The sequence below is a fragment of the Mustela putorius genome, unplaced genomic scaffold (genome assembly GCF_011764305.1).
Source record: "Mustela putorius furo isolate JIRA1106 unplaced genomic scaffold, ASM1176430v1.1 tig00000174_pilon_pilon_pilon, whole genome shotgun sequence".
NCBI lineage: Eukaryota > Metazoa > Chordata > Mammalia > Carnivora > Mustelidae > Mustela > Mustela putorius.
In genome coordinates this window covers 17,292,946-17,313,644 of record NW_025421304.1, presented here as the reverse complement: position 1 = coordinate 17,313,644, position 20,699 = coordinate 17,292,946, and the positions used below count along the sequence as shown (strand labels likewise).

General features: G+C 48.3%; 1 long non-coding RNA gene across 1 annotated transcript in view; it reads right to left on the bottom strand.

Annotated features, from left to right (window-relative positions):
- Positions 1–20,699, bottom strand: part of LOC101679324 — a 29,510-nt gene that overhangs the window by 2,375 nt on the left and 6,436 nt on the right. The window contains exons 5-8 of the long non-coding RNA XR_006605576.1: positions 12,820–12,943; positions 6,791–6,857; positions 5,306–5,371; positions 4,411–4,741 (exon numbers count right to left, since the gene is read on the bottom strand). This is a non-coding gene — a long non-coding RNA (metallothionein-4). The remainder of the gene's footprint in view (positions 1–4,410; positions 4,742–5,305; positions 5,372–6,790; positions 6,858–12,819; positions 12,944–20,699) is intronic.

The window sequence follows — 20,699 nt, the reverse complement described above, 5'->3', positions numbered from 1 at the left end:
CTGTAAGAGAGGGGAAAGAGTTAGTCCCACGGTCTCCCTGACGCACTCTGAAGTCTGTAAAGGCAGCGCCTAAGCAACAAGTTTCTTTCCTCTTCCTCCTCCTTTCCTCTCCTCCCTTCTATGCTTAGTAAAACTCCCTGCACATCTGGAATGTCTTTGAATGCCGAATGAATGAATCAAAGTGAGAACTAGGAGTCTGAGTTCAGGCCCACCCTTTTTTATGGGATCCCTTGAAGGCTGGGTCAGGAAGAGTCCGGTTAAATTATGTATGTCTTAATGAAGTTACTCCGTGGTCCTCATCATCCTGCTTAGTGTAAAGATCACCGTGGTCTTGAATTCTCTCCTTCACCACCACAAATGTGTATAGAACACCAGCCTTAAGCCACACACTGTGTTAGGAATGGCAGGTGCAAAGGCAGCAGGACAATGACAACGTCTGTCTTTTCTGAGAACCCACTATCTGGGTAAGGAGGCATTTAATAAAAAATCCATATGCCTGGGGTGCCTGGGTGGCTCAGTCGGTTAAGCATCTGCCTTCCATTCGGGTCATGATCCCAGGTTCCTGGGATAGAGCCCCACATCAGGCTCCTTGCTCAGGAGAGAACTGCTTCTCCCTCTCCCTCTGCCCCTTCTCCCCATCCCCCTTGAGCTCTGTTGCTCTCTCTCCCTAAATAAGTAAATAAAATCTTAGAAAGAAAGAAAGAAATCTACACATAGTAAGCTAAGTGTTGCCAGGAGGTACATAACATGGTGGTGCCCATGCTTTCTGCATAAACCCATCTCCCCTCTCTCCCTTCCTCATTAGATCCTCACTCCCCTCTACCCAGGGCTGGGGGCCAGTAGCATCGCCTTCTCCCAAAAACCACCCAGCTTGACTCAGGGCTAAAGATCTGTCTCACATCTCACCTTCCTTCGGTGGTTCTCCACGGTTGGCAATTTTGCCTGCAGAGGGTATTTGGCAATGTCTGAGAACATTCTAGTTGTCACAACATAGTGGTGGTGGTTGTCCTGGGGCTGGCCTCTAATAGGTAGAGGCTAGGGGTGCTAGCATCCTACAAGGCCCAGACTAACCTCGCCCCAAAAGAAAGACCTGGCTTAACATGTCAGTAGTGCCGAGGTTGAGAAACCTTGCTTGACTTTATCCTATAACAAATCCAGGAAGGTTTTTTTCACAACATGTTTTCAGTTGAGCATCAGAACCTCTGCCTTATCACCAACTTTCTATCACCAGACCTCTGATTCATCCTCTGTCAGATGTGGGAAGTCATGCCCAGGACTGAACTATGAGAAAGTAAGTGAGAGCACTTGCCAGGGAAGGTGGATGATGAGGCTGGGCATGGAGAGGGAGGGAAGCCTCCATTGAGCCGATATGTATTGTGGTCACGTGACCCAAAATTTCCAAACTGAAGCATCAGTTTCAAGTACTCTGTCCTATCCTTGCCTCTAAAAATAAATTGTGCAATTCAGACCATCTGTACCTCAAATTCAAAAACATCTGGGTCTAGCTCCCCTCTCCTCCTTCTTCCTTCTTTGTTTATTGTAGAAATTTTGAAAAATTAGTAAATATAAATCTTTCAAATATGAAAACAGAAGCCTACCGTATACACTGATTTATAAATGACCTTTTTCCTAGCTTATCAGATTATGAACATCTGTCCATGAAATCAATTCCACTTCTTTAATTTTATTTTCGTTCATTATACACTTTATCTAACCAGTCCCCTGGTTAGACACACTTTTGTCATTTCCAGATCTTCACTGTTATAACCCGTGATGTGGCAAACATCTTGGTAGCTTTTGCGTGTGTGTATATTCATGATTTTTTTTCCTGAGGATACAACATTCCTTACACTGGAATTTCTGACTCAAAGGATACATTTTTTCCCCTTTGTCAAACAGTATTTTTTTTTTTTTAGAAATGTGCTACCTCAGTAAATTTTGGAAAATCCAGAAAAATAGAAAAGAAGGAAAATGAAAAATTATCTTTTATCTGTGATGTGAACACAACCACTGTTCACATTGTGGCATATTTTCATTTCCATGGTTTGTATTCTGTGTGGCTTCTTTTTTTAAAATAAATGACTGCATACTTAATTTGTAACCTAATATTTACTTCAGATTTTACCGTAATTATTTCCTGCATTTTTGCATTTTTAGTGGCTGTATCATATCCTGTTATATGTGCTGCTGTTACTTGAAATGATCTCATAGACTTGAGGCCGTTTCCAGTTTTTCACAATTGCGGATGGTACTTCAATGAATTTTTTCATGAGAGTGAGGCTTTTTAATTTCCCCCTGAATTTGCGGCGAATTCTTTAGACAGCTTTCCAGAAATGAAGCTACTGGGACAAATAAAAAGGATTTCATGGTTCTTGGACCCATACTGCCAAATTATTTTAAAAGCCTCATGTCTTGTGAATCTAGGTGGTTCATACAGTGTTAAGGGCTTTTTACACCTAACCGGCCCTTGGAGATTTTGGCCTCATTTATCTCCCCTGCAGCCTCGTCAGGGTTCTAAGCCCTTTCTGGGATCTCTTGGGCCCCCACACGCCGCCTGACTGAGGCGGAAAGTACCACCACAACGCTGGCACCAGGCTCAGGGCACCAGGCTCAGAGCACCGCCTCCGCACCTGCCTCTGGACCTCGAGCGCCCCCTGCAGTCCCCGTGAGGAACTTCCGTCCTCATCCTGCGACCTACCTGCCTTTCCTTGTTTTCCCCACTAAGGCTTCCTGTGGTTTCCATCCAAGTGGGATAATGTCCTAAGCCCGTGCAGACTCGGTCCCAGCCTTTCATGGGTTATAGGTGCTTAATATTTTCATCTATTATTAGGCCACTTTATTCTTTTAAATGTTGGATAGCATGCATGGACCATAGATTCCTAACCCAGATCTCCTGGGGGATCTAGAGATGGCTCAGTGGGTTCAGGGGTTCCCTAAGACCACATGTAAAATTGAGTGAGGGTAGTTAATATATGCATTTTTAGGGAGAGGAAGGCTCATTGCTGTGCTTCTTATAGATGCTTATGGCCTGTGCTCTGCATGGTCTCTGGCAGGGCTAGGTAGGTTTAGCAGCCGCTCTGCCATGGGAGAGATGCGTGAAGTTTCCTCTTTGTTTCCCATGGTGTTTCATCCACTAATTCTTGTTTTGTCACCCTATTTCTTTGTGTTTCAATCTTCTTATTTTTTCCCTCTATTTACTCTTCTTTCTTAAGTGGAAAAAAGGACTTGGTAGAGAGTTAACTCTATAAGGGAAAACACCAAGTTTCCCCAGGTATATAATACACTGCCACGCGCGCGCGTGTGTGTGTGTGTGTGTGTGTGGCAGCATGTCATGTGTGATTGTACAGGCAGTGAATACTCCTGGAGTGTTACACAAGTAAGTGCTTATTGTCATTGTCTTCAGAAGGAGGGACTGGGGCACAAAGGTGGGGAGGAGACTTATACCCTTTGGATCTTTTGTGTTTTGTGCATTGTGCATGTAGACCTATTTAAAAATAAATGATTTTTTTAAAAAACCCAGGAATCCTCCATACAACCCAGCCTGTTGCAGGGCTGTTGCAGAGCGTGTGTGTGGAAGGCTCAGCACAGTCGCTGGTGCACTGTAAGGGCTGTGTTAGGCACAATGGTCACACTGACGGTCATCAAGCTTGGCTGGACTTGTACCAGAGCAGGTGGAAGCTGATGTGTGTGTCAGCAATCTGGTGCGGGGGAGGGGCGGGAAGGGCACAGCAGAGACCTCAGACTCTCTTTACATTGACTTCTGGGAACAGCAAGAACCTCAGTGAACAGCATCACTTTCTCCCCGCCCCTGTCTGGAGCGAATGCCCTTGATGTCTTGACCTTGGGGATTTTCTTTAGATCCACTCAGATATCCTGCACTAGGAGTTCATGGGTGATTTGGCGTGAATGTCCTTTAAATAGCACTCTTAACACAATAAGGCATTCTGGGCCAACACTGTGCCAGGAGACCCTGGCTAAGATTCAGTTAGTCCCAAAGCAGACCCTGTACAAGGAGTTTTGTTGGGTGGGGAATTCCAGGAAACACTGGTGGGAAAATGGACACAAGTGAGGTAGGGAAGGAAGGGAGCCAGTGTGGGGTATGTTAATGAGTGAGGTATGGCTGTGGGCTACTGGAGTGCTACACCGCTGGGGACTTCTTGGGGCATGGTGTGGAACCTGCCTCAGATTTGTCCCACTGTAAGGGTAGAGATGCTGGGGGGTATGTATCTGCCAACTCTCGTTTGTCATTAGCTAAGGGCTGTTCCCAGGGGCACTGACTCCCCAGTACTCCTGGGCTGCTCTGTGTACACACCAAGCAAGATCACACAGCAGGAGAAAGCCCCCTCAGGCAGAGCTGCGGGATCCTGGGGTTAGCAGGCGCCTGCCGAAGGGGTGCAGGCTGGCGCTTACCGTATGCAATGGTGCCAGCCCTTCTTGGTCCTGCTGGATAAGGGGGAAACAGTGCTCTGAGCCACCAGACAACCATGAGTGAGACCTTTATTTTTCCAGCACTTTACATGAAGCTCACCAACACCGCATCTGAGCAAATATATAAAAAGCATAACCTATAGTACAATAATTCCAACTTCTCGACTAAGGCACTATACAGATGACTCCCGGGCCTCGGCCCCCAGCACAACAGATGCTTTTCAGGGGCAGCAGCTGCACTTATCCGAGCCCCCTTTGCAGATGCAGCCCCGGGCACACTTGGCACAGCCCGGGGGGCAGCAAGGACAGCAGCCTGGAAGGGTCAGGAGATGGGACAGGTCAGTTTGGGGTCAATGCTCCCCTTTTTCCACGTCCTCTCCCACAGTTTAAGAGAAAGTAGGAAGGGCAGAGCAGGCCACAGGCTTCAATCCCCATTAGCAGAAAACCCCAGGGCAGCAAGCTTCAGGATGTCAGAGCCAGGAGGGATCTTCAGGGTCATCGGGAGTTTACCAGCTGCCCAGAGAGGGGAAGGGGCTTGCTCAAGATCATAGGTCAGTGGCAGATCTAAAAATTAAACCCAGAGCTCGACTCCCAGCCAGTGCTTGATCCCTTTCAGCACTGGGCACAGCAGGATCTCCCCGAAGCCCTCTTCCTCCTCATACCCGCAACTCTGCAGACACCCTCACCCCCAGGTGAGGCTGTCCTCCCCTTAGGAGCTTAGCCTCAGGCCTCAGCTCAGCTATCATTTCAGATCCCTCCCAAATGGGTCCAAGACCTCCAGAACCTGCTTAATCCCACCATGGCTGCAGGGTCAGGAAGGGAGGGAACAGACTTTCCTAGCTTCCGGCCAGCGGTGCCCCGGGTCAGCATAACTCACTTTTTCGGCACGTTTTACAGTTGCAAGTTGTACATTTGCAATTGTCTCCGCAGATGCAGATTCCTCCTAGAAGAGAGAACAGAGCCCTAAGCGCAAGGACTGAGGTCAAATGGAGATGCAAGGTGTGTCGCGGTCTGTCATGGTGCCAGGGTTTCTGGCCTGTCTTTGGGGAGTGGCTGGACAAGAGGATGGAGATGTCCCCTGAACATCACCCCCAGGGCATGGGCCCTTGGATGGTTCCCAGCCACAGTCCCTGGATGGAAACTGGGGTGGCTGCATTGGGCCCCTCAGCCGAGATACTTGCTAAGATGCAGATTCATGGGATTGACCCTTGATATCCTGATTCATAAGTCTGGGTGGAGAAAGGGAATCATATTTTAAAAAGCAAGCCAGATGATTCTGAGGTACAATCAGTTTTGAGAACCACTGAACCAGGCCAAGTCACCAAGCATGAGGTCCCCAGGGACTGTGGAAGCCTTGTATATACCCTCTTCACCTTTTTAAGGCATGAGGCAAGACGGAAACCCTGAACGGGCAGGAGAAAGACCAGGGACACAAATAACCTTAAAGCGAGAGCTGCAACTGTTTTTCACATAAAAACCATCTGCACTTAAAAAAAAAAAAAAAAATCATTCTAGAGGCGCCTGTGTGGCTCAGTGGTTAAAGCCTCTGCCTTCGGCTCAGGTCATGATCCCAGGCTCCTGGGATCGAGCGCCGCATCGGGTTCTCTGCTCAGCAGGGAGCCTGCTTCCTCCTCTCTCTCTGTCTGCCTCTCTGCCTATTTGACTGTCAAATAAATAAAAATAAAATCTTTTTAAAAAATTAAAAAAAAATCATTCCACCTATCATTTGGAGCATCAAATTTTGAGCGTCAAATGCTGGAAGTTTCTGTCTCTTTGGCAAGTTTGGGTACAGATATGTCCCGCTAAGGACCGGAGAGGCTTAATGAGAATTCTTGATGCCATTTCCAAAGCCCAAGATGCCTCCAAACTTTGACCTCTCTCCTGTGCTATGTGCTTCCATGGAATTAAGGGGATTCAGAGACTCGGGAGTCCACATAAAACTTCCAATGACCCCCCTGACTTCTGCAAGTGCCTTGTGATTTTAGCACTTTCTTAGCAGCCCTGGGAGGTGGGCAGCTGGGGAGGAGTGACCCTAGTTTTCAGATGAGAATACGGGGGCTCAGGAATATGAAATGTCAGGAGTGAATGGCATCAAGGGACCCAAACCAGATTGCCAGGCCCTTGACTCTGATGGCTGCCCCTAGGGGCCTGACACTAAGTGCCCCCTGAGCTAAGGTCTCAATTCTAGCAAATCAGCCTGGTAGGCAACAGAGTGGGCACCACATCAGAGGTCGCCGGTCTGAGACAAACCCCATTGGCAGCTCCTAATTGGAGGAAGAGAGATATTTACCAGAGTCCTGTGGGCTCCATATTGGAAGCTGGTGCAAAGTTCCAGGACCCCAGACTGGGCATCCTTACTCACCAGACATGCAGGTGCATTCCCCGGGGTCCATGGTCCAGGCGTCCAAGAGGCTTCAGTGCTGTGACAGCTGGGGAAGAGAAGCTGAGTGAGCAGCTGCCCGAGGTTCCCTATTTATAGCTGTGTAGGTGTGCACTTGGGCGCACCCCACCTGTCCCTGGGGCCAGACGCCCTGCACACGGCCCAACCAGACGCCGCAGGCTGGGGGTTGGAGAGAGCGGGCAGGAGGAGGGCAGAGGAGAGGACGAGCAGTACAGTCATACGGATGCTCCTCACAAGGGGTGCAGGTGGCTGCACCCGCCATCTACCCACGTGCCAAGGTGTCAAGGAGCCAGGTTCAGGCTCCAGTGGCACTCACAGTGCTCGGATTTGCAGCTACACCTGTTTGGTCTCCAAGTCCTCTGCAATCTGCCATTTCTGCTCCTTCCTTCCTTCACAGGGCCTCATTTTTGTCTCCCCTGGTCATGAAAGCCCTTACCGTGGGCAAAAGGGGGACCCTATCTGGAGTCATGGGCTTTAGAATGCCCCACTCGGGCCTTATCTTGGCATGTCCTCCAGACCCCCTGAGTGAGAAGGCCAGAAGTTAGGGGCACGAGCCCAATGGGAGTGTGCAACCTCTCCTTCTAGATCACACATGTAACATGCTGAATTCTGGAATTTTCTCTCATCCCAAGCCAGCCTGCTTTCAAGGGTTTGCTTGGACCTCTGCCCTAGGCTCCAAAGGGCAGATGGGCAGCCAGTGTGTGTCCCTCTAGGCCTGAAGCCTGGCTGGAGGTAGCCGTGTGCTGGGGGTATGAACAGAGTTTGGATGTGTGGACTGGGTGCCTATGGGTGTATGTGGGGTCTCTTGCAGTGAGGGAAGGAGGTAGGGATGGAAAAAGACTGGACATGGGCCCCAGATTGGGGGTTGGGGCTATGGGGCGGATCTCTGGGCACCATCCTATGTGAAGATTTGAGAATTAAACATTGAACCTGGCCCTTCAGTTTGCTATGAAGCTCTCTTTGGAAGCGTAGGGGGATATAAAGTATTTTATTTGTTCATTTGATTTATAACTTTTAGGTATTTTAGCCATTGACATGGGAACCTCCATTTACACTATTGCTCTGACACACATACACACCCCCAGCCCTGGCCACAAACATTAGGAAGGGTCTGGAATCAGCCTCCTATGGCCTGCCTTCTCCTCTTCATTCTCCACTCTGCCCCAGAGATTTAGCCCACAAATAACATTGGCCATGTTATTCTCTTGCTCAAAACCTTCAGTGGCTCTCACCATCTGCTGAATGAAGCCGAGACACCATAGTCTTGCGTTCCAGGTTCAGCTTAGGTTCTCCAAGGTCACAGTCCACTCCTCCCTTCTACCCCCTCCACCAAAACCTAAGGAATCCGGTTTCTCTGTACTTGGCCTTGAACTTTTCCACCTCCAGGCCTTTGCTCCTGTCAGGTGTTCATCCTTTCCCTTCCACCTCGAGTCCAGATAAATCCTCCTCATTTACCGAGACATGATTCAGATGCCATTACTTGAGTGGGAGAAGCCAGGGGGTACTTTGGGGGTGAATGAAGCCCCCGATCTCATCATGATCAGGCAGCTGACTGATCTTTAGTCTTATGGAACGGGCCCTCCTGATGATGCAGCTTCAAGCTGCCCCCAGATTCTGCCACCCTCACCCCGTCTCCATGAAGAGATTCTGGAGCTGTGGCTGCTGACCCTTGCTCCAGGAAGCTGCATCTGATCTCTCCCTTTCTCACCTAGAAGAAACCTTTCCCTCTGGGACCCCTCTGTGACTGGTCTGCATATTTCTCATGCCATTTACTACTTTTTACTCCATTGTGTGAGTGTGTTCATGGGTCTTGTGCCCCGTGTCCCAATCTCAGACCTCTGGGAGGCAAGACCTGTGTCTGAAGCATCTCGATTCTGAAGCGGTCTGCACAACGTTTAGGAAATGAATGAATGAGATGAAGAGTCAGACGACTGAAGATGGGAATGAGCATGGGAGTGAACACATAAGCAAGGGAGTGAGTGGTAAGTGGACAACTAAATGCACGAGGCTCCTGCCTGTGGGCACTGAGGGCCTCTCCTGAAAAATACTGTCACCCTTCAGAAAGGCTAAAAAGATAGGACATGGCCAGACCAATGGCGACAGTTCCTCCTACTTGTAAATTGCCGGGGTCTCCATCATTTTTGGCGTCCCCATCATCCATTATGTAGAAGGACTGCTGAAACCATGGGGTTGAGCTAAGAAGTTCCAGGGAGAACAAAGGGATTCAGCCCCACTGGACATCAGCAAGGCACAGGGAGGGTAGGTAGGGGTAGTCTTGTATTGATGTAGAAATGGGCCCTGCCTGCAAGGAGTTCACAGCCTTCTGGGGGATCCAGGCAGATTCCATTCATTCACCTTCTTCTGAGGGCCAGCACTGTGCTGGGCACTGGGGAGCCAAGGGTGAGTAACACCAGAGTGTACAGTTCATTGAGAAGGTCAGGAGGACATCTCAGGCCAGGAAACCCATGCCTGGGTAGGACTGCTCTCAGAGTTCAGAGGCTGGTTTCGTCTTCCTGGGCCCGCATTCCCAGCCTATGTCGTGACAGGACCAGCCTCCCCCGACTCCTGCACGTGTCCCCTGCAGCAGATATCAATGCCTTACAGGGTCTAGCCTAAACTGTGAGCCCAGAGCAAGGAACGGACTTTCCTTCACCTTCATACAAACCAACTCTCCTCCCTCTTTCCTCTCTGAGCCAGGAATGGCTTCTTCCTCACATGATTGACTCCGTGATGTTGCTTAAGGCCCCAACTGAATGAAAATCTCAAAATTCAATCCCGCAGATAGCATGAAGCTATTTCCCAGGTTCTGCGCTGTGTAGATGGAAACAATTCTGTGTAGCTTCAGGCAGTCAAGTTCATGTTGAGCTCTGTCCCAGGCTGTCCTGTCCTGGTTACACAGTCCTTCCAGTGCCTGGGGAAGCACACCCACAGGTTCCTTTTGCCTGTCTTCTGAGTCTCAGCTCCAGATTTTTGCATGGAGCATAAAAACAAAAATACATGCATCACCCTGAAAACATGCAATGGTTGCAGGCAGAGCTTAAATCCGCGCTTAGAAAATTAGTATTTAAGGGATGCCTGGGGGGCTCAGTCTATTAAGTCTCTGCCTTCTCTTCAGGTCATGATCCCGGGATCTTGGGATGGAGTTCTGCATCGGACTCCCTGCTTAGCGGGAAGACTGCTTCTTGCTTCCTCTGCTGCTCTCTCTCTGTGTCAATCAAAAAAATAAAATCTTAAAAAAAAAAAAAAAAGAAGAAGAAAATCAATACTTCAAAGAAGTATTATTTAATCTTGAAAGAAGTGATCCTTCGCTTTCTTGGGGTTTTCAAGGAGTCCTATGAAAATCTGGTGGAAGCTCTTGATCCTTTACCCAGAAAAAAAGGCCCCAAGCCACAACATTTCCCCCACAGGTTCAGAGGTTTTGTGCATCTCTTAAATCTCGTTGGTGAACCCAGACTCCCACCCTCGCACCGCACCCACGGGGTCCCAAGGTAAGAACTTCTCTGCAGGAAAGCTGTGAAGGCTGCAGCCCCTCTCCCCTTATCACACGGTAGCAGGAGCTCCTTTGAGCCACAGCCCTAAATATCTCCTTCAGGTATGGCCTCACTAACGTGCCTACGTCGAGGGTTTTTTTTTTCCGAACAATGAAACAGGTTGTTCCCAAGAAGCAGCTAATACCCCTGACTTATAACACACGAAATGACAGGGTTTCCATAGTCTCCCCTTCCCATCAAGGTAAAAGCTAAATACATGTTCCTGAGCCCAGCATTTTTTTGCTAGAAAGTTTCTGGCACTCATGGCTCAGGAATTAAGGTTGGGCCAGGTGCTGAGGTTAGAGAAAAACCCTGTGCCGGGACTCCACGCCCTGGTCCGTGTTTTGCTCCTGGGATCACCATCTTTTCCCACACAGGGAGCCTCTGGACATACATGCCCCCAGCCAGCCCGGAGCAGCCTGGAGCCATTGGTCTTGTTATGCTGGTTTAGACACTGAACTTGCTTTCCGGATGACACACTTCACAAGGACGAAGGCTGCACTTCCTCATCTCAGCATCCCAGTGGCCAGACTCACGGAGTGCTGCTGCCCAGTTATGGGCCGATGAGGAATAATTGGCTCAGTTCCCAGAGTTACATCTCAACTGTCTTCCCTGGCTCTTGTGGAGGAGATGGAGAGGAACCTGCAGCTCAGCAAGAGCTGTGAAGAGCTTGAGATGCAGAGTTTTGTGGCCAGACTCGGCTCCTTCTTTGCTGTGTGATGTGGGCCAAGAGGCTTGACCTCTCTGAGCCTGCAGCGCTCTCATCTAGCTAATGAAAACAATAACCCTATGGCACTGTCCTTATGAGGGTTAGGCGGGAGAATGCATAGTAGTAATACACACTTATTAGCAGTAGCAATACTGTTAACACCCGGCAGACGGGTTCAGCCACCCACCCGTTTGTATGTTTCAGGCTCACGGACTATTCTGCCATCTGTCTTGGGGTTCTGAGGGGGACTCATGCAGACTTTCCAAATATGGTGGGCCGCCTGGGTGGCTCAGTCAGTTAAGCATCTGACTCCTAGTTGTAGCTCAGGTCATGGTCTCGGGGCTGTGAGATCGAGCCCCACACTGGGCCTCACGCTCAGTGGGGAATCTGCCTGAGGGTTGTCTCCTTCTCTCTCTTTCTCCTTCCCCACCCCTGCGCTCTCTCCCAGATAAATAAACAAATAAATAAATAAATAAATGAAATCCTTAAAAAACCCACTTTTCAAATATCGTCACTAAAAGTCTCTACTCTGTCACTGAAGTTCCCTGCCTTTAAGCTCAGCCTAATTCCTTTTGTGTTCTTGAGGGCTGGGGACTGTGGGATCCTGTCATTTCTGACTCCCCTTGGTACAGTTTTCATCTGTTTGGAGGCAGAGCCCCCTATGGGGTATTTCTGGGCTCTATTTCTATGGGCTCTACCTACAAAGCCCCCTTATGGGGTATTTCTGGCCTTATCTGCAGGACTAGGCATGAGAGGTGGGTAGATACCATCTGGGCCATCAGGGACCCTGTGGGGCACCAGCTTGAATCCTGGATGGTTATCCCGGAAAGAACCCTGAGAAACTGTGGGCCAGCTTTTGTTGTTCAAATGGAGAAACAGGGTCAACCTCTGGTCATTGCATTTAGGTTTCTGGCAGCAGAGGACCTGAACTTGATTCCTCAATTCGTTACTAGTACCCATGCTTTAGGTCCGAGGCACTTCTCAAAGAACTGGTCAGCTGTTTGGAGCCTTGTGGCCTTATAAACTATTTATTAATTAACTTTATTATTAAAGAGTTCAAACCTACTAAAAAGTACAAAGAAGGGTATTATAACCACCATCATATCTACCACCCAGAATTAACAGATGTCAACATGGTCGTATTTGCTTCAGTTCTTTTATTTATAAGAAAAAAAAAATTAACAGGCTTACGGCTTTAAACACTGTCTGTGTGCTGGTGACTCCCAGTTTATATCTCTATCCCTGGCCTCTCTTTTGAACTCCAGAGCCATATTTCCAGCTGTTACCCAACATCTGCATGTGGATGTCAAACAGCATCTCAAACCCCGTCCCCAACTGAGCTGCTGCTCCCCGCCTCACCTCCAACCAGCAACCCCCTCGGTTTTGTCTACCTCCACCCCTGCCACCCGGTTTGGGCCATCATCATCCCCCGGGAAGATTCAGCTCGTTTCCTAACTGGCCCATCTTCCCTTCCCTAGACCCTTGTAGCATGTTTTCTTCATTACAGAAATACTGTAGGGAAGGTCCCCATTCATGTCATGTACACCAGTATGCAAAACTCACTCATCCCTGGAGGGATGGCTAGGTGGTGGTGGGGCAATCACTCTCCCAAGATCTTATACTAATTTATACTAATGTCCCTCAAACAATTTCTGAGAGTTCCCATTTCCCCACTTCCTCCTCCAGTGCTTCCTGTATTCAGACTTCTAAATGTTCACCCATCTGGTAAGTGTGAAGAAGTGTAATGGTACCTCACAGAGGTGTAGTTTGCATGTCCCTGCCTCCCAGCTTCATAGGCCATTATCCTCCAGATGGTGAGCCATGGTCTGGTTGTCCTCATACTTGATCGTGGGCTTCTCAGCAGCCTTTCACACTCTAGCAAGAGAGAGCACAGCAAATATTATAGGCAGCGGTCCTTTGCACATGGTTAGCATTCTGACTCTTCTATCTCCCTTATCTCTGCGAACCCAATTATAAAATGGGAGTCACTGGGTCTCCTCATGGAGCAGACATTTAACATACAAGTGCTCAAGGAATGGTAGCTATTATTAAGATTTTGTGTTTGCGGGGCGCCTGGGTGGCTCAGTGGGTTAAGCCGCTGTCTTCGGCTCAGGTCATGATCTCAGGGTCCTGGGATCGAGTCCCGCATCGGGCTCTCTGCTCAGCAGGGAGCCTGCTTCCCTCTCTCTCTCTCTGCCTGCCTCTCCATCTACTTGTGATTTCTCTCTGTCAAATAAATAAAATCTTTAAAAAAAAAAAAGATTTTGTGTTTGCAGTGGTGTGCTGTGTTCATAGACGGCTTGATATGGAGTCAGATATACCTGGAATTTGCCCTCAGTGCTTTGGCAAGGCACGTGACCTTTCCAAACATCAGTCTGTCATCTTTAGAAGGGAGATGATAATAAGTGGAAGGAGCAGGACGGGAGATGCGAGCATAGAAAAGTCAAAGAAGCGGTTGGAAGCCGTGAAGAACGTTAAGGGCAAATATCTTTGTCACAAATCCGTTCCATGGCCCAGCCTGGAAAAAAGCATGGCACAGAGGGGTGACAGAGCCCCAAGCCCTGATGGGCTGGGCTTTGGGGTAGGAGGCTGGTTGAGAGGAGCAGGTGCAGCACCCTCCTTCCCCATGCATTATTACTCCTCCCCTGCTGGGCTAACGAGATGCCTCCTCCTCTGTGATCCAAATTCGGAAAATCTTATCATTAGGAAGAGGTTCTGTAGATTTTGATGAACTCTAAGGTTCTTCACATTTCCTTTTTTATTTTCACACATTTCCTTTAAATATATTTTTCTAGACATTTGTTCCAACAGCTAAGGTGATAGTGGGTATGTGTGTGTGTAAGAGAGACAGACAGAGAAAGCTGCACATGCCAGGGATTCTGGGGCAGTTCTGTCTCAGGATAGCTCCAAGCAAGCCTCTTCCCTCCAATCAAAATACACACACACACACACACACACACACACACACAGAACTCTGTTTTCCAGGCCCCCACTTCCATTTATGGAGCCCAGGTAAAGAACCCCTTAACCAGTGCATGTCCAGCCTCTGAGGACTTGGATCTCAGTTCTGTGGATTGTAAAAATCAGGCCAAGTCTAATTAAGCGCCACCTTGCTCGATGCCCAATCACCTGTGTGCTCAGCAGACTTCACAGACTCTCTGGAGTTTGTGGCTGTTGCTTAATTACATAGGACTCCAGCTACAGGGCTGTAATTCAGTACCCACTGGGCAAGTGAAACCCTCCGCTTTGCACACGGCCCTAAAGGAAGGATGAGTAAGGCCAAAGCCAACAATTACCCATACTCATTGCCCCCAGCAGCAAAGTGGCTGGCCCGGGTTGGCTGGCAACCCAGATTAGGGCTTTGGAGATGGGGCAAGAGGCTCACGTCTGTCCATCCATCCTTCCTTTGTCCTTCCCCTCCCTCCCTCCGTCCCATCAATCATTCAGCACACATTCAGGGCCCACTGTGCACTAGGTCTCAGGTTAGCCCTCTGGATGGGGTAAGTGAGTCAGACACAGGGCCTGGTCATCAGAAGCCTGCTTGCCAGCAGGGGCGAGAAGTATGTCAATAGCTATCGGAAAAAGAGAAGGTGAGCCAGATGTAGGGCACACACGTGTGGGATGGTGCTTGAAGGACCCTGAGAGTGAGGAGCTCCTTAGATTCTGTGCCCTGGGTGCCTCACTTGTCTTACTCTAGTCTCAAGCCCTTCATTTCTCCCAGTTTAGGTAAGCTCTGAGCTCCTCGTGAAATGTGGGAGTTTTTACCCGGTGCATGTTCACAGCCTTGGGGGTTCATGGAGGCGTACTGCAGGGGCTGGTGCAGACGGGATGTTCTCATCCCTCCTCTCCTGTATTTAAATGGGGCAGGGGCACCTGGGTGGCTCAGTCGGTTAAGCATCTGCCTTTGGCTCAGTTCACCATCCCAGGGTTCTGGGATAGAGCCCTGTGTCATGCTCTCACACAGTGGGGAGTCTGCTTGTCTGCCTCTCTTAATCCGTTTATGCTGTTTTTTTCTCAAATAAATACATAAAATCTTTTTAAAAAATGGGGCAGCTGCTCTTTTTAAACTCCATTTTGCCTTGTTCATCTCATCCACCTCCTCTCACATAATAACTGGATCTGGGGTGGGGACAGTGTTGCCACTAGAACCAGTGGGAACACCACCACACAGGCCTTGCCTTCAAGGCTACTTGACTTGCCCAAGGGAATGATGGGTGCTTGTAGATCTGGAATCTGAATGGGAACTCTAGCCCAATGCCCTTCCTCGTTTTCTCTCATTTTATGCAATTATTATTTATATTCTGGATGATCTGAAAAACAGATAAGAATTGAAAATCGGATACGGAAGCTTCCAGTTAGCAAATATTAACATTAAGTCCTATTCATTTCAAAGACTTAAAGAACAAAACAGAAAGAGTGGAAACCTCCCACGTAAACTTCCCATATCTTGTTCTTATCCCACCACCAAACCCAGGAACTAATTTCTTGAAGTGTTTACCATGCCCACGCATGTTTTTCTACTTTTACTACACATATATGTACCTATAAAAATTACATGGTCTTGTTTTACAAGTTTGTAAACCTCACATAAAATGGCATCATTCCTCATGGAGCCTTTTACAACCTTTTTTTTGGTTGCTTTTTTTTTTGTCCAGTATTTTGAAATTTATGATTTTAACTGCTTCATAGCATTCTATTAATTTATTTGTATTTTAAAAAAGATTTTGACAGATAAAGATCACAAGTAGGCAGAGGCAGGCTGAGAGAAAGGGGGAGGCAGGTTCCCCGCTGAGCAGAGAGCCCAATGCAAGGCTCGATCCCAGGACCCTCAGATCATGACCTGAGCCAAAGGCAGAGGCTTAACCCACTGAGCCACCCAGGCGACCCCATAGTATTCTATTTATAAGACTGCTTCACAGTTCAATCCTTTTCCCTGCTGATGACCATTTCAGTGTTTCCCCCTTTCCATTATTATGAATGTTGCTGCAATGGATTGCTACACACATGTGATTTCTTCTGTGACATGTGCTACAGTTTCTCTGGGGGTAAAGCTGGAAGCAGATTTGCTGGATAGAAGGTCATGTGCTTATGTTACTTTCCTAAATATTCCCAAATTGCTCACCAAAAGTTTACACTCCTGTGACCAATGTCCTCCCTGAGTGTCCTTGTCCATGTCCTTGTTAACACTTGGTATTTTCAGACTTAATTTTCATCAGCCTGACAGATATAAAATGTCATTTCCTTGGTTACTGATTTACACTTTCCTAATTGCTACTGAGGCTGAGCATACTATCATAAGATTTTCGGCTATTTGGAGCCCCTCTCTGTGGTCCAGGATTCTTGCTGACACACTGCATTCTGTGAGAGCTCAGTGGGGCAGCACACTAACCAATCCAACTTTGGGACCAGTTTATATCACTTTCTTGGCCACATGGCCTGCCCCTGTCTTCCCATGTTACTGGCTCGTTTTAAGATTTTTAATTTTTTTATTTGTCAGGGAGAGAGAGAGACCACAAGCAGGGGGAGTGACAGGCAGAGGGAGAAGCAGACTCCCTGCTGAGCAAGGAGCCCGATATAGGACTTGATTCCAGGAATTTGGGATCATGCCCTGAGCCAAAGGCAGATGCTTAATGACTGAGCCACCCAGGCATCCCCATATTACTGGTTTTTAATGATTTCCCCATTCAGAAGGCTCAAAGTGACCTTGGGGATGAAGAAGATGAACACCCAGGTATGTCCCTAGGAAGGCCACTCAGGGTTGGGTGAGGAGTGGAAGGGCCACCCAGAGCATATCCTCAGCCTTCAAGTTCTCTGCAAGTAGTCACTCAGCCCCTGGGGGAATGGTCAAGCAGGCAAAATTCATTTTATGCTTCTGCAGTTTATCCTTTGTTTAGAAACCCTTCCTTCCAGTTGAAAAGTATTTATAGTAAGGTGTTCTGGATTTGCCCTGTAAGGCCTCTCAGGAATGCCTGAAGAAAGAGAGAAGCAGAAGACAGAAGAACTGGAATTAGCATAATTCTAGAACACCAGGGCTGTTAAGGGCAATACTGTGGTCTAAACACCCTTTCAATCCCAAACCCGTCTACAGATAGGGAGCCTGAGGCTCTGAGTGGGGGAGTGCCTCGCCTATCAACCACCCCCAACCTCACCCCCAGGTGCAGATCAGCTGGGTGAGGTGCTACATCGAGGAAACAAACCTCCCCGGGCTTCAGAAACCTCCTATACAGACTATCAAGTGTGCCCATTCCCAGAACCACCTGTTCAGATGAAGCAACCACTTAGGGCCCCACATAGTGCCCCATGCCTCACCCAGGGGTACAAAGAAGGTTTTATGGTATAATTGGGGAGCCAAGATGCCCAGGGGAAAGACCATCGGCAGGCATCACAGAACCATGTGCCTGGGTGATGCAATAAAGCAGAGAGTCTGTCCTGAAGCCACCTCTCCCCTCCCCGTCTTCTCTTACTCACTCTGCATTCCTTCCCCTTCATGCCCTCTCTCATTCCCCTCTACCTTCACACATCTCACTTTTTCTCTTGTGTCTTCTTCTCTCTTCTAAGGCAAGGCCACTGGCCTGGGACTCAGGGCAACTGAGTCCTCTAAATTCACTCCCTGGTGTCACTCACTCACAAGTTTACTTCTCTGCCGGGGGCCTCAGTTTCCCCAAAACACCAAGGAGGTGGCCACATCTAGGTCTCTGCTCAGGCCCCTCCCTACTCTGTTCTGGGGACTGCTAAAGAGACAGCTGTTGGGAAGATGCCTGACGCTAAGATTTCTGGAGGGGCGAAGTCCCAGAAAAGCAGTTCGCATTTAAAGCATTGGGATCAAAACCACTTTTTCGAGAAACTTCACTAATTGTTCATTGTCTGCAGGCCCTTTTTGGCTGTGCTTTCCCTCCAAATATGCGGGTGGGCATACAGCAGCTCAGGACCTACAGCCCCTGCAGTGAGCTCTGCCAACAGTGGCTGACCTCTCGCTAGACCTCCAGCGCTTCCTCTGGTTCCACGATCTTGGCGGGGGTGGTGGTGTCTGTGGACTTCTGTTGGGAAGGACCAAACCTGCAACCACCCAGCCCCTTCCCACCTGTCCGGGTTCCGCTGATAAGTCAGGACCATAGTGTACTAGTTATTCAATTTGTGAATCACTCCAAGATAAATACGTAGTTCTCTGAAGATAATCAGATCATTCCCAATTGATGTTATGGAGTGGGGGGGGAGAAAAAAACAAAAGACAAGAGATTGGGGGTTGTATAGGAGAATAATTAGCCACCACAGTCATTTTCTGTGTTGTAGAGGGGTTGATGACAGAGCTGCTTGCCCCCTGTGGGGTTCCTGACCTTCTGTCTTCCTACAGCTCAGGTCTGGGAAGCCCAGCATGAGAACGGGAGGGATGGTCACGGAAACCGGGCTGGGCATGAAAGCCTTGGTGTGCTACAATTCCTGGACCAGATACAGGTCTGTGTGAGCCTCAGATGGACACTGAAGCTGCCATTGCTTTGATGCCATTCATCTCACTCCCTCTCGCTCTCAGTCTCTCTGGCCCAGGGCAGGCCATTTGACCTCCATGTCCCTACTAGTAAAATAGGAATAATAACACACCCTTCTAAGGCTGCCTCTTCCAAGTAATTGGCCAGTTTTTGCAGGGCACTTTGAAGAAAATTGCTGTGAAGATGTTCTGCTGGCCCTGGAATTTTCCTTGGTGCCAGTATCAAACAGACAAGGATGGCCAAGGTTCTGATTCTGGCACTCCCAGCCGAACCATTTTCCCCAATTCAGTTGGAAGAGAGGAAGAGGGGGAGGGGCTGTGATCACAGCCTGGGCCTGCCTGGAATATTAAAGACACAACCCTGCCTTTGATGCCTGCCTGCAACGCTTGTTAATTTTAATAGGAAGCGAGCAGAGGCGGGAAGTTTCTGCCTGGCACGGGAAAACAGGCTGAGGCCAAAGAGGATTAGTGTCAACTCAATTTGGATCTTGTGTGGCTTTGAAGTCCTTGGCCCAGTGTTGGACAGAGTTAAAGGACAACTCCTAGATGTCAGCAGGATGGGAGGCAGGGGGCTGGGGAAAGTACAGACCTAATGGCCCCTCGGTTCCCAACTCGGCCCGGAACAGACAGCCTCTGTCTCATTTTTGGGAAACACCTTGGAGTCAACAATCCCTCAAGCTGGTAAATTTCTGGGGAAGTTTCAAATAGGGGTCTCCAACTAAAGTGCCTGCAGGGACTAGGCAGTTAACTCTTACGAGCAAAGTAAGTTGATTGTATGTAGCAGGGCATGGTGGGGCCTGTGGCAAACACGGTAAGCTTTAGTCTAATATTGAGATTTGGGAATTAGGGTTTAATTTTGTCAGCTCTTTTCTAGGGGATTTATAGGAGAGATGTATTGCATTTTGTAGATGATGTTGGAAATCTGAATTGTGTGTGTGTGTGTGTGTGTATGAATGATCCCAATTTTTAACCACTGGCCAAAGTTGTTTATTGTTTTTAAATATTCACTCTCCTCTTGAAAAAACAAACTCAGGAGCCAAAGCAGCCCATGGGGCCCTGTTTTGTGACCTCCGTCTTGGAATTTTAAAGCTTTGGGGATGCAAAGTTGCTTAAAATTCACCGAGGCCTTTGGTTAACACTTTTTAGAGACTTCAGACCACTGCTTGGTTGAGGTCATCAGAGTCACCCAATGAAAGCCTTCAAAAACACAATTTTAGGGGCGCCTGGGTGGCTCAGTGGGTTACGCCGCTGCCTTCGGCTCAGGTCATGATCTCAGGGTCCTGGGGTCGAGTCCCGCATCGGGCTCTCTGCTCAGCAGGGAGCCTGCTTCCTCCTCTCTCTCTCTGCCTGCCTGTCTGCCTACTTGTGGTCTCTCTCTGTCAAATAAATAAATAAAATCTTTAAACAAAACAAAACAAAACACAATTTTAGGGGGATTCTGATGCAGAGGGCTTGGAGTGGGAGTTTGAGAGGGTCTCCTATTTTTTTAACACTTCAGCTGATTCTAATGTGCAGCCCGTTTGGGAAAATGGTGCCATCAGTTTCCCTCAATGACTTTTAATCTTTTTTGAATCATAAACCCTTGTGAAAGCTAAAGAAACTTACCAACACTTTGCATAATGAAAAAAAAAGATGCTCATCCAGAAAAATTTTGCATACAATGCCAGAGGGTCTGAGTACTCTCCTACTCACAACCACCAAGTGAAAAACCTCAGCAGTACCTGACGTTGGAATCCCATGTACACAAGTCATAAAAATGGCTTCTAGGGTCTCACTTGTATTCCTCCAGTGAGAGGGAGCTCATTACCTTTGGTAATAGCCTATTCTTTTTATGGGAGGGTTATTAGAGTTCTGTGGATTCTTTTGTTTGTTTAGTTCGTGTGTATGTATGTGTGTGTGTGTGTGTGTGTGTGTCTGTGTTTAAGATTTTATGTATTTATTTGGGAGAGAGAGAGCAAACACAAGTTGGTGGAGAGGCAGAGGGAAAAACAAACTCCCTGCTGAGTGCCAAGCCCAACGCGGGGCTCGATCCCAGGACCCTGAGATCATGACCTGAGCCGAAGTCAGACGCTTAAATGACGGAGCCCCCCAGGTGTCCATGAAGCTTTCTTTTATTTTTTTTTTAATTTTATTTATTTATTTGACAGA